Below are 14,102 nucleotides of genomic sequence, written 5' to 3'. Positions count from 1 at the left end.
GGTTACTAACTAAAAAGGGACAGTCAACTATCACGCCGTAGATTTTAAATTTCTATAACGGACAAATTTTTTAAATAAGATTGCTTGGGGCTCAAACTTTGTGAAAACTTGGGGAATACTCCAAGTCACTTGGGGAACAAGTTACATTTTAAAGTCTATAAATAAGCCTCAAGATCATTGAATTAATTTCTAACAATCAAATTCACTTATCAAACTCTCTCAAACTGCTCTCATTATTGAAAGACACTCTTGCTCATATCTTGTGCACGAATTGAACTGAGTATTGCTGACATTCAATCACCAATCTTGTGCTACAAATTCTAAATCTTTCAATCATTGAAAGAATTAATCGGTGATATACTCCCTTGAACTTCAAGTTAAATTCCATATTGTTATTTACTTTGAAGTATATTATAGTGCTAAATTGTTGTACTAATCAACTCTATTTGAGAGCATCCTTTGTACATCTATTTGATTTGTATCTTTTAGATATTGAAGGTTCAAGGTTATTTGGATCGTTGGCTAAGCGTGGGGATATCGCTTAGAGAGGCGGGTTCTAGCCTAATTGAAGGAGTGACCGAACGAGGGTACATCATTTGGAGAGGCGGGCTCTAGCCTACTGAAGGAGTGTGTAAACGGTGTTGTTCCGCCCGAAAAAGGAACTAATTTTAGTGAATCCTTTGGTGGTTTACCAAAGGTGAGGACATAGGTTGGGTATAAGCCGAACCTCGTAAAAATCTCGATTTCACTCTCTCTTTCCCTTACTCTTTATTTTCAGCACATTTAAATTGCATGGATGGTTTAATTGGTAATCATATATACTACATATATTTGGAAATAAAGTAAACTTAAAGTCTAATTTTTATTTGGGTTGTGGAAACCGAAAGGGAGTATGTTGGTTAAACCATACCTTGCGAAAACCATACGGGAGTACGTTACTTGGTTAACATCCCAATGATAAATTAATTAAGAGTTTATTTGAATTTTGAATTTTAGGAGGAGTGTGAATGGATTGTTGAATATTATATTGAGAAACAAATTATATTCTCTACAGGGCTTACAAATTTGTATACGCAGGTCTACAAACAAAATAACCATCTTGATCGAATATTGTGGTTGATTGGAAAAATTGATTGGTTTGGTTGATTAATTGATTACTTTATTATTTAAGTACTCTATTGGTATATGGTTGTGGATTGGATATTATTTTAAGTTTTGGTTGTGTATTTGGTAAATCAACAAGAAGTCAAGAATATATTAAAAAGAAGTAAAAGAAATTTTTGAAACCAATTCACCCCCCTTTTGGGACTACACCTTTGTTTTCAGTCATAATGCTTCCTTGGTAGCCTCAGCCACTATCATGTACTCCAAATCAGAAGTAGATAAGGCTACGAGTGACTACACCATAACCTCCAAAAAATAGGTCCTCCCACAAGGGTGAATACGTACCCTGTGGTAGACCTCCTGTCATCCAAGTCTTTTGCGTAGTCATTATCCACATACCCTACCAATGATTGATCACTCTATTGTCTACTGAACATAATGCCATATCCGGCTGTACCCCTTAAGTACTTGAGAATCCACTTAAACTGCATCCTAATGTTGTAGACCCAAATTCGAAAAGAACTTGCTCACCATGCTGATAGCATGTGTTACGTACTGCCTTATACACACCATGGCATATATCAGACACCCCATTGCACTAGCATAGGGGGCCTTTGACATATCACGAATCTCATCATCTGTCTTTGGGCACTGGGCGGTACACGGACTAAAATGAGTCACCAACGGTGTGCTCACTAGTTTAGCATTAGCCATGCTAAACCTCTCCAACACATTCTCCATATTAAACCTCTCCAGCACTTTCTCCACATAGCCACCCTGAGATAACCATAGTCTCTTTGTGAATCTCCATGTCGAGTATCCTCTTAGCCGCACCCAAGACTTTCACGTCGAACACTTTTTCCCAATAAAGTATTCAACTGCTTTACCTTAGTCATGTCTTTAGTAGCAATCAACATGTTGTCAACATACAACAACATAGATATGAGAGACCCATCCTCAAGACTCCCCAAATAGACGTAGCAATTGTACTCACACCTCCTGTAGCTAATATGGATCATATAGGCATCAAACCTTTAGTACCATTGCCTCAGAGATAGCTTCAGCCCGTAAAGTGACTTCTTTAATTTGCAAACTACGTGTTCCTCTCTAGGTTGGCAAAACCCTTCTAGTTGTGTCATGTAAATAAGTTCCTCCAAATCACCATGGAGGAACGCCACCTTTATGTCCATCTACTCCAGATGCATGTCATGTTACGACACCAATCCTAGCACTACCCTAATGGAAGTGTGCATGACCACAGGGGAGAAGATTTCATCAGAATCTACTCACTTCCTCTGCGAGTATCTCTTTGCTACCAAACGAGCCTTGTACTTCTCTCTTTCCCTTTTTGAAACTATTTCTTTCTTTATGTACACCCACTTGCATCTGATCACTGGATTCCAGGCTGGAAGCTCCACAAAGTCCCACGTCTAGTTCTTATGTAATGATTATATCTCCTCCACCATAGTGCCCATCCAGCTACCTTTGTCCTAGCTGTGCATGACCTTTTGAAAGGTAGTAGGATCCCCACTGCTAGGGATAAGCGCATAAGACACCAGATCGTCAAAACCCTACCTGGGGGGTGGTTTGACAATGCATCTAGTCTGTCTAAAGCTATGCTACGAAGCGGCTACTAGTCATCCGAGCTAGAACTCGTTGTGTTCTAAACATCGTCATCTCCACCTGCACCGCCGACTGATCTCTCTAACTAAAATTCCCTGCATTTCTACTATGAGTCTCCAACTCCACCTGAATCGCATGCTCATTGCTACTGCAATTTTTTAGCACCTATTTCTTTATTTCCTTCTGAGTATGACGCAACATGGTTTTCTTATCAAAAACCACGTCTTTACTAATCACCACCTTATTTGCCACTGGATCCTATAACTTGAACCCTTTCATGCCTTTATGATATCCTAGAAAGATGCACTGTCTAACTTTGCCTCAAGTTTTGATCTCTCACCACCAGGAATGTGCGCATAGGCTAGACACCCAAATACTCTTAATTCGAAGTAGTCTACCGCGTTACCTGTCCACACCTCCTCGGCAACTTTCCCATCTTGTGATGCCCTTGGTGATCAATTTACCAAGAAACAAGTCATACTAACCGCCTCGGCTAAGAAATTCATAACAAGCTCTACATTCAACTTGAGACACCAAGCCTTTTCAGCTAGGGTTCGGTTCATACTTTCTACCACACCATTTTGTTGTGGTGTCCGACATACTGTAAAATGTCTCCTTATGCCATAGTGCTCACAGAACTCTCTGAAACTCAAATTTGTGCATTCAGTTTCATTGTCTGTCTTAAGAAACTTAAATTTTTTCCCGGTCTAGTTTTCCACCTCAGCTTGCCACAGTTTAAACTTGGCAACGTCTCTGACTTGTACTGTACGAAGTACACCCAGATCTTTTGTGAGTAATCATTGATGAAACTCACAAAATACACATGTTCCCCTCATGATACCACTCTCACTAGTCCCCAAACATCCAAATGAATGTAGTTCAATATTCCCTCCATCTTGTGCATAGTTGTCATGAACTCAATCCTATTCTACTTCCCAAGCATACAATACTTGCAGAAATCCAACTTACATGATTTGACCCCCTTTAAAAGATTTCTTTTGTGAAATTTCTTCATTCCACACTCACCCATATGCCCTAAACGCATATGCCACATAATGGTACTATCAGACTCAGACTCTACAGGTGCAGCTCCACCTACAACCGTGGTACCTAGTAGTGTGAATATATTCCCTGACACTCTCTTCCCTTTCATCACGGTCAGAACACCCTTGCTCACCTTCATTACCCTACCTTCAGATTTGTAACTAAACCCGTTACAACCCAAGGTGCCTAACAAAACCAAATTATTCCTAAACGCTGGTATATGCCTCACATCACATAACGTACTCACCATACCATTATACATCTTGATTCTGATATTCTCCATCTCGGCTAGAACCAATCCTTTTTCTACTACACTCGCTGTGTTTGATGACCCTTCTTTGTTTTTAGCATTCCTCTTCATCCTCTCCAAATAATTGGGTTTTATGTGCCCCTTTTTCCTACACTTAAAACATCGCACATCCTTCCTATTCATGGATTTGGGTCGAGCCCTATAGTTGCTCAATCCACCCTAAAACTTGGTCCTTCCACGATCCTAATTCCCCTTTGCCATGAGCCCTTCACCTTGTGAACCCTCATCGTTGGCCTTCTTCCTCTAGTGGAACCCCAGCAATGCACTCGTGATGTCCTCCAACTCTAGGGTTTCTTTCCCCTAAGATAGAGTCGTAACTAGATTCTTGTATGTAGGAGACGTAGGTAGGGAATTAGGTAGCATCAATGGTTTGTCCTCGTCCTTAAACTTCTCATCAACTCGCTTTAGATCACTAATGATATGATTAAATGTGTTGGTGTGTTGAGTCAGATCCAAACCTTCTGCCATCTTAAGCCAATATAGTTTTTTATTAAGATACAACTTTTTCGTCAATGACTTGGACATACACTGGCTTTCCAGTTTTAGCCAAATCGCTGCCGGTGATTCCTCATCCGTGACATGATATATCATGTCATCGGACAGACAATGTCTGATAGTGGACACAACTTTGCTTCAAACTCCTTTTAACTCGTGTCATCTATGACTTCCAACTTCTTTCCTTATAGTGCCTTCACCATAACTTGTTGCACCAGCAAGTCCTTAATCCTCCTCTGTCAGAGTTCAAAATTACCTATTACATCGAACTTATTAACATTGAACTTCACTGAAGAGAGTTTAGCCATTGCAATCAGTAAATCTGATACCAATTGTTGGTTCAAGTGTGCAGTAGAAACCTCACACAAACTTAAAATAATCACGAAACAAGCAATGCAAGCACTCAATGATGAACAATACGAAATAAGCAATCACTCACAAAGAAAATTAACAAAAGCAATAATCAAAGACACAATATTTACGTGGTTTGGCAATGTGCCTACGTCCACGGAAGCAGCAACTGAATTTTTCACTATCACAATGTCAAGCTTACAACTAGGGTCACAAATATTGATTAAATACGAACCCTAAGCGTACAGGAACTCGAGAACCTATCTAAATCACTCCTATATAAATCCTTAGAGGAAAATCCTCCAATCCCCCAATCAACTAATCTCTTGGAATTGGTGTATTCCTAAGAGGGGGGGGGTGAATTGGGTATTTAAAAAATTTCTTCTTAGGTATAACTAATCCAGAAATAGCATACCACAACCTAGGGTTTGTCTAGAACATATACCAATTCAATATATAAACAATATAATCAGAGTAATGAAAAATATCATACATGTGCAAAAAATAAATTGCAGATAAATAAAGCTGACACAAAATATGATATCGGGGTTCGGCCAATACTGCCTACGTACCCACCTCAAGCTCACAAGCAAAAGGATTCCACTATAGTTGCTCACTTGTGGGTGAAGCAACGCCATTTACAACACCTTACCAAGATGGTGCACCTAGTTCTCTTAACCGGGTCTGAACTAGTTTGGGGCTATTCAAAAGGCTAGTCTCCCTCTTCCTATCATACGTCGGGAATACAACAGATAATCAAATGAAATGTTTTGTACAACCAAATATCCTTCTAATACAAGCAGATGTGTATAACTCTACAACTCAAAATGCACTCACATATGATATGAAAATAAGCTCAGTGTGAGTATGGTGATTTTTCTCAAAATAACTTATCAGAATCTTTGAGTAAAATGCATGTAGCGAATATTTCAAAGATTCAACCCCAAAAGATTTCTTCCTAAAATATTTCCAAAAAACTTGTTCAAAGGAAGCTAGGGTTTTGTTTTCAAATGAACTTGCAAAAATAATATGTGTGTGTGTGTAAGCATGATTGTAATAAGACTTTCCTTATACAAGATAAATGTGCTCAAGTCTTTCAAAATAACCAATATAGATTTTCTTCCAATAATATTTATCAATAAAATATATGGGTGATTCTAGAAGCTTACTCTAAAAAAAAATGATATTCAGAGTATGAATATTGAGAGTAAATGCTTTGAATAAAAAATGCCCTAAATAAAACCTCTCTTCCAAAATAGATTTTTTCAAATGAAGAATGAAAAGAGAGTTAAATAATTTGTAAAAATTAATGCCCAAATGAATGATAAAAAACAATGCTCTTTTGTACGATTTATCAAAAGAATAATAAAAAGAGTAAAAAATTAAGTATATATTTTGAGAGAATTTTTGGGCTAATCTACCTTCTAATCAAGAGTTATGAGGGGGTATATATAGAATTGGGAGGATTTTTTTATCGTTGGGGACATATTAGAGATTTTAGAAATGTTTAAGTAAGGTAAATAAAAAATAACCCATGTTTAACCTCGGTAAAAATTGAGCAACTCGAGAGTTTCGGTAGACCATATTTGAGGTTCGGTCGACCAAATCACTAAGTTCGGTTGACCATGACATTTTTGAACTGAGATTTTGGTTGACCATATTTAGGAAATTTTGGACCCTCTAAGGTTTGGTAGACCAAGGTAGGTTCGGTTGACCATATTCTGATGTTTGGTCGACCGGGTTAGATTTTAACTAAGGGTTTGATCGACCAAAGCATTGAGAATCACCCATGTGTTAGTTTGGTCGACCATAGAGTTCAAGTTCATTTTAAAATGGTTGACCAAATAGTCAACAAGTTGACTCTGGGAGGTTTAGTTGACCAAAGCTTCTATGTAGGTTCGGGTTTGGTCGACCGAAACTACTAAAAGTATGCATTTAGGTTCTGATTTTTATTTGAAGTCACCCTTGTTCACATAATTATAACTTCTAAGTTATAGGAGACTTTTCATGTGATGTTTAGGGACCTAAAGTCAATCTACGATCATTGAGCTTTATAATTAGTCAATCTTAGGGTGATCCCTAAGGTCCTGTGGTTCCCTATGATCAAACTATGGTCATTTGAGCTCATTCATATCACACATGCAGATGTAAATATTACACACCATAATATTACAGACCCAAATATAATAAATGCATTTAAAAATGAAGCACAAACAAGTCTTCTTCTTATGCTCTTTATTTTCTCATTGAATATGCCAGGAGTATGATCTTTAAGTTCCTTAGGCTTCCATAAATCCACTCTCATGTGTGTGCTGTATTGTAAACCTGCTCACAAACTAGATGCACACATAAGATCCTTGTGTTTCATCAGCATCAAAACCAGAGATCGGACTTAAAAAGTCAACATGATCTTCAAATCTAAAAATCGTAACCTACGTTGAACGAAACCGTCGACAATTTCAGCCAAACCATCGGCGGTTTGAAGCCGAGGGCATTTCTTCTGCAGATTGTATGAAACCGTCAACAGTTATAGTGAAACCGTCGATGGTTATCCCTCGATGATGAAACTCTCAAGCAAACCATCACCTAAATCAGCGACGGTTTATTCCTGCAAACTTCTCTCTTGTTCTTTGCTTCATGATGCTTTCCCCAGCGTATGCATTCCACTCAAATATGAGCCATATTTCCAACAAAGACTGGCCTAACATGTAGAGACTTGGAAAATAATAATAATAATAATAATAATAATAATAATAATAATAATAAAAGGGAAAATCTAGTTTGGTGTGAGACCAAACCGTCGATGGTTTGGAGAGCTCAGGAAAACCACCGATGGTTTCAAATTATCAAGAGCCATTAAATGTAAATATGCGGTAAAAATGGTGAGGCAAAAGATCAAACCGTCGATGGTTTCAGGAAAACTGTCGACGGTTTCGTCGGGGACAGCAACCTATAAATTGGACCTTAGCTCTTTTTTTGGGGGGAATTTATTCTCTCTCTCTAGGGTTGCGGTTACTCTCTCTCTCTCTCTCTCTCTCTCTCTCTCTCTCTCTCTCTCTCTCTTCAATTTCTCTCCAATTTTCAGCCAAACTAAAAAACAAACACCGTGAGTCCTAGCTCCGATCCTCAGTGTTTTAACCGGAGCATATTCATTGTCTGGGCATCGTAGGCATCAGTCCAGAGATAAAGTAAGGGGAATATATTATGTCAGATGTTTTGAAATATGAACCGATTAAACTAGAGTATTTGGATACAGGAATGTTATATAAGATTTTCTGAATGATTCAGACATATGAAAATGATGGTTTTTTTATTATATACATACTTGGGGGAAAACTAAACTGAGTAGGGTAATCATCTCCTTTTTACCGTGAAATCTATATTTTGAGTTAAAGTAAACCCTAGAGACGATCATACCCTTGTTTTTAGAAAAATATATTTTCCCCGGACAATTAATTATATTATGAATTATCACTCAAATTATGTGGCATGAGAAATGATTATGTTAATATATAAATAAATCGGTTAGAATATTTTTATGGTATTATACAGTGAAAGATATGGTTTTATACTGATCTCAAACAATGTTGAGAATGATGTTGACGATTTTATATCGAGTTATGATAAGATAGTGTTATACAGAGTTATGAATATGGCATGTTTTATATTGATTTATGAATATGACAGTATACCAAATTTTAAAACGACTATTGATAATTCTGTGATGAGAAACATGAGTCTATACTAGCACTGATGGGGAGGGATGCTCAGTATGAAAATTATGTTGTAAAGTCTGTACTAAGACTGATGGGAAGGGATGTCGTTGGAATTGGTGTGATCCCAAGAGGGGGGTGAATTAGGTTTTAAAACTTCTTCGCTAATTTAAACTAAGCACCGATTCACCACATATCATATCCCATTCAACATATACACATGTATGTAAAACAATTGAACATACATACATACATGAGTTCCGCAAATCTCATTTAAATTGAATGTGTGCATGTAAATAATTATAACTGTAAATGAACAGACATACACATATGAAAATTAAAGTGTGGAAATTAAATGAGATAAGAAGAGAGAAACACATGATATTTGTTATCAAGGTTCGACCAAACCAGCTTATGTTCCCACCTTGGGCATACCCCCTAAGGATTCCACTATTTGTTCACTTTAACTAGGCGGAATGACGCCACTTACAAACCTCTCCTTACGAGGCGAGGAATACCCCAGCTCAATTACCAATTTGAGCCCAACTAGTCTCCCTTAAAGGGGGGAGACACCCCAGTTCTATTTTCGGGCTAAACCGAACTGGTCTCCCTTACAAGGCGGAGACTCTCCAGTTCAATTGATGGGCTGAACCCAACTGGTACACTAAAAACCATTTTTGTACATATTACCTTGCTTCTAAATTTAAGCAGAAATGTACACGTTAAAAGCTCTAATGCACTCTCATATGATATGAAATTAATGCTCAATAGAGTAAAGATGTTTTTCTTAAAACTAATTTTTGCACACAAAAATTCATACGATCTTTGATTTCAAAATGAAATATGCAATAAGTGTTTTCAAAATCTGAATGTGATAATTATGTTCTCCAATAAAAATCTTGCAATAAAAATGTTTGGAGAAGTAAGAAGTTAAGCTCAGAAATATTTGTGCAATGAATATTATTTGAGCATTTGAATCTTGCAATAGAAGTGCAAAGATTCAAAGGCTACAAAGTGTTTTTCTACAAAATATTTATCAAAGAAATAATATGGGAAGAATTCTAAACTTACTCTCAAAAATAATTTTCAAACTAAAAGTTCAAGAGAGTAATTTTGAAAAACGAAATGCCCAAACAAAATAAAACGCTCTCATGCAAAAGATTTTTCAAAGAGTAATAAAGAGAGTTGGAGAGTGTAAAATTTTACCCAAAAATGAATTTGCAATTAAAAATGTTAGTGGGGAACTTTATTTAAGAAAATAATTTTGAGAGAAAAATTGGTTAATCAAAGTTACTAATTTTGGCTAACGAAGGGGTATATATAGTTTTTCAGAAAATATGACCATTTGGGGACATGCTCGGTATTTTTCAATTTATTTAATTAAAAATTAAACGTGATTAGTGCTGAAAAATAACCCAACTTGAGAGGTTCAGTCAACTGTCTTAAAGTGCCAGTCGGCTGAACACTCACAATGTATTTTGATTTTCAGAAGGGGTTCGGTCGACTGTGGGAAACACTGGTCGACTGAGCCAAAGGAGAAAAACCAAACCTTCATAGGTTCGGTCGATTGGGCTTAAGGCTGATCTGCTGGTTCTTCAAGTTCGGTCAACCGTGGGCATTTTGAACTAAGTTTATCGGTCGGCTGAGGAAGGTAGGAAGGCCAAGTTTTTAACTTCAGTCGACTGTGGAAGATATGTTAAACTTCGGTTGGTCGTCCGAGCCATGTTAATGATTGACTTTTGACTTTTGACCTTGTTCGGTTGGCTGAGCTCTTTAAGTAGTAAATGGTTTGGTTGACCGAGGTTTCACAACATATGCCTCACATGGCAGGTTTGGTCAACCGAATCATTTAGTACATAAGGGGTCGGTTGACCAAGGCTTTTTAACTAAGCCAAAAAACCCAGCGTCGATTGATCGACCTGTTTTTGCCCCAATTTAAATCCTAAGGAAATTTAAAAACCTTTGTATATATTAAATTTTATGAAAAAGGTTTTCGATGAAAAATTCAATGTCCTAAGATCTTTCTATGGCCTTTGGTTCCCTACAGTCAGTCTATGGTTCTGTTTGAACATTCAAATCATATCATATAAGATGTATGCATTATGACAGACCAAATTCTAAAAATAAAACTTAAATGTATTACAAGATAAAACAATAAATGTCCTCTTCTTCTTCTTCTTCTTTTGCTCTTCTGATTTCATGGAATGCGCTTGATCATATAGGCTTTATGTTATGCAAGCTTCCATCATCGTTCCTTATATGTGTGTTAAATTAATGGACCAGTTCATATGCTAAATACACACATAAGAAAAATGTGCTTTGTCAACATCAAAACAGGGATCGGACTCAAAAAGTAAATAGACGCTTAGTATGGAAATTATGATGTGAAGTCTGTACTGAGACGATGGGGAGGAATGCTCAATATGGAAATTATGTTGTGGAGTTTGTACTGAGATGATGGGAAGGGATGCTTAGTATAGGAATTATGTTGTGAAATTTATACTGAAATCGATGGGGAGGAATGCTTAAAAGAAACGATGGGGGATTGCTGCGAAGTATGTGTTGAGAATTGAGATCATGTTATCTGTTGTATTATGGAAAATACATATATGTAGATTTATGTAAATAGAGAAATTTATTGAACCAAAGCATGTATTGAGAAGAAAATATGTGTTTTCTAATATATATAGGGGTGAATATAGTTTTACATGATTTCTCAGATAAAGTTAATTAATTAATGGATGTATTCTTACTACACTAAAACTCATGTTACCACACACTGATAATAACCGATTCCGTCTTACTGAGAAGTGTCTCACTCGAATATTATTTAACATATCAGGAAATCCAAGGAGCCGAGCTTAGCGAGTGTCAGAAGGAGGGCTTAGTTATTATAGCTTAGTGTAAGTGCTGGTGAGACACAAATATGTATATAAATATGTTTTTGTCTACTTGGGATGCAATATGAATGCTTGGAGATACATGAGTAAATATGGTGGTATTAGAACTCTAGTATAGTATTTCGGGTTTAATGTAACGCCCTAGAAAATAATATGCATGTAGGTGTAAAATAAAATAAAATAAAATAAAATAAAATATAAATTAAAATTAATTAATTAATTATATTAATTAAATAATATACTATAATAATATATTAATATAATACAATATAATATAATAGTATTATAATCTAATATATATATATATATATATATATACTTGATCTTCCTTCCTGGATTCTAATTAGAATTGGAATCGAGAGAGTTCTCCCCCCCTTCATGCCACTCTCTCTCTCTCTCTCTCTCTCTCTCTCTCTCTCTCTCATTCGCCCATTGCTTTCTCTCTCTAAATTTCTCCCTTGTTTCCCAGCCAAAGCAAAAAGAAAACACCACCACGGGGTCCTAGCTTTGATCCTCGTCATTTTAATCGGAACAGATTTTGATTTGGGGATCCTAAGCACCACTCCAAGGCTAAGGTAAGGAGTACAAATTATGTCTGTTGTTTTTAAAAATGAATCGATTAAATCAGAGAATATGGGTATATGGATATCAGGTTGGTTGTTATTTTAGAATCTAACCGGTTAATTGGAGTACGTGGGCCTAAGAAATGTTAAAATAATTATAATTTATGGTTGAGCAAATTAAACTTAGGCATGTGAATATAGGGATTTGTGTGAATGTCGAGGGCGTCGGTTTAGGATCCTTGCATGCACGTTCTCAGTAAATAGGTAAAGGGAATACATTATGTCGACCTTTTAAAGATTTTGAATCAATTAAATTTGAGTATATTATACCTATATGCCGTATTTGAATTTCTGTATGATTTGGGAGTATGGAATGGTCGTTTTTCGGTGTTATACATATTTGGGAATAACCAGGAGGGTGGTTCGTGTGCGCCTCCATTTTAGGAAAAAGTGCATGTTTAAGTTAAATAGAATTTTAGGATATTATACGTATACGCCGTATTTTAATTTTTGTATGATTTGGGCATATGGAATGGTCGTTTTTGAGTGTTAAACATATTTGGGAATAACTAGGAGAGTGGTTCGTGTGCCTCCATTTTAGGAAAAATTACATTTTTAAATTAAATAGAATTTTAAAAAAATAATATTACTAGATTTTATAAATGCGCACTTTTTCTCGATGGATTACTTAAATGAAAATTTTAACATATAACCATGTGGCATGAGATTAATTAACAAATAATTTTATATGAATTTGTTGAAATTGTTATGGTATGATATTGTGAGTATGTGGCATAATACTAGTTTATGGATATATGTATATAGTGGGATTACTTTGAAATTATAAAATGACAGGTTTGATATGGATATGGGGATATGACAGTTTAATTCCATTAATCATGAAATGGTAAGTTAGATTTTTCATTTGATTAAGAAATATGAAGTGGTGATGCTCAGTATAGAAACTCTATGTGAAGTCTATACTGATGTCGAAGGCCTATGTGGAGAATTAATTGAAGTGGTGATGCTCAGTATAGAAACTCTGTGTGAAGCCTACACTGATGTCGAACACCTGTGTGGCGTATAAATTGAAGTGGTGATACTCAATATAGAAACTTTGTGTGAATTCTATACTGATGTTGAAGGCTTATATGGCGTATAAATTGAAGTGGTAATGCTCAATATAGAAACTCTATGTGAAGTCTATACCGATGCCGAAGGCCTATGTAGAGTATAAATCGAAAGACAAGGCCTGTGTGGCATATATAAGTGCTAGAGAAGTGTAAATTTAATTAACTGTGATGTGTTATAAAACCTTACATTTGTAGATTTATTATAAACTACTTTACGTTGTGTGATATGTTGTAAAACTTACGTAGTAGACTTCTCTAACTGCATCATATTGATTATACTGATGTTGAGTATATCTAGGGGTAATATAAAAGACATATATGAATAATTGTCACAATATAACTCATCTTCCACACACTGATAATAATGTTTTTCGTCTTATTGAAAAGTGTCTCACCCCATTATGATCAATTATTTTCAGATGCCCTATGGAGTATGACAGCAATAAGAGTAGCGCAGTGGAAGCGTGAGTGGGACTAGATAGAGAGGTTTAGATTAATTGTTAATTTTGTTATTCTGGTTTAACTTGAAATTCTTAAGGATGTATTAAATTTACATTAAAGATATTATTGATATTTTAATTATGTTTTGATGAGTTGGGAACTTCTTTGAGATACTGGGATGGATTTATTTTTATATTAGGATATTTTAGTCACTTTGGTAATATGCATTTAAGGTCTTCCGTTGTCTGTATCAGTGTTTATTATATTATGAAATATTCAAGTGGTATTAGAGGTTTTTAAGTGAAATTTTTCGAATCGCTATAGTTGGTATCAGAACTTAGGATACAGATTTTGTAGACTCTAGGAATGATTATTACCAAAGTATAGGTATGAAGTAGGATGAGGATAGGAATGGATAGGCAGAG

The sequence above is a fragment of the Malania oleifera genome, chromosome 1, assembly GCF_029873635.1.
Source record: "Malania oleifera isolate guangnan ecotype guangnan chromosome 1, ASM2987363v1, whole genome shotgun sequence".
NCBI classification, from domain to species: domain Eukaryota; kingdom Viridiplantae; phylum Streptophyta; class Magnoliopsida; order Santalales; family Ximeniaceae; genus Malania; species Malania oleifera.
This window is presented reverse-complemented; position numbering follows the sequence as displayed.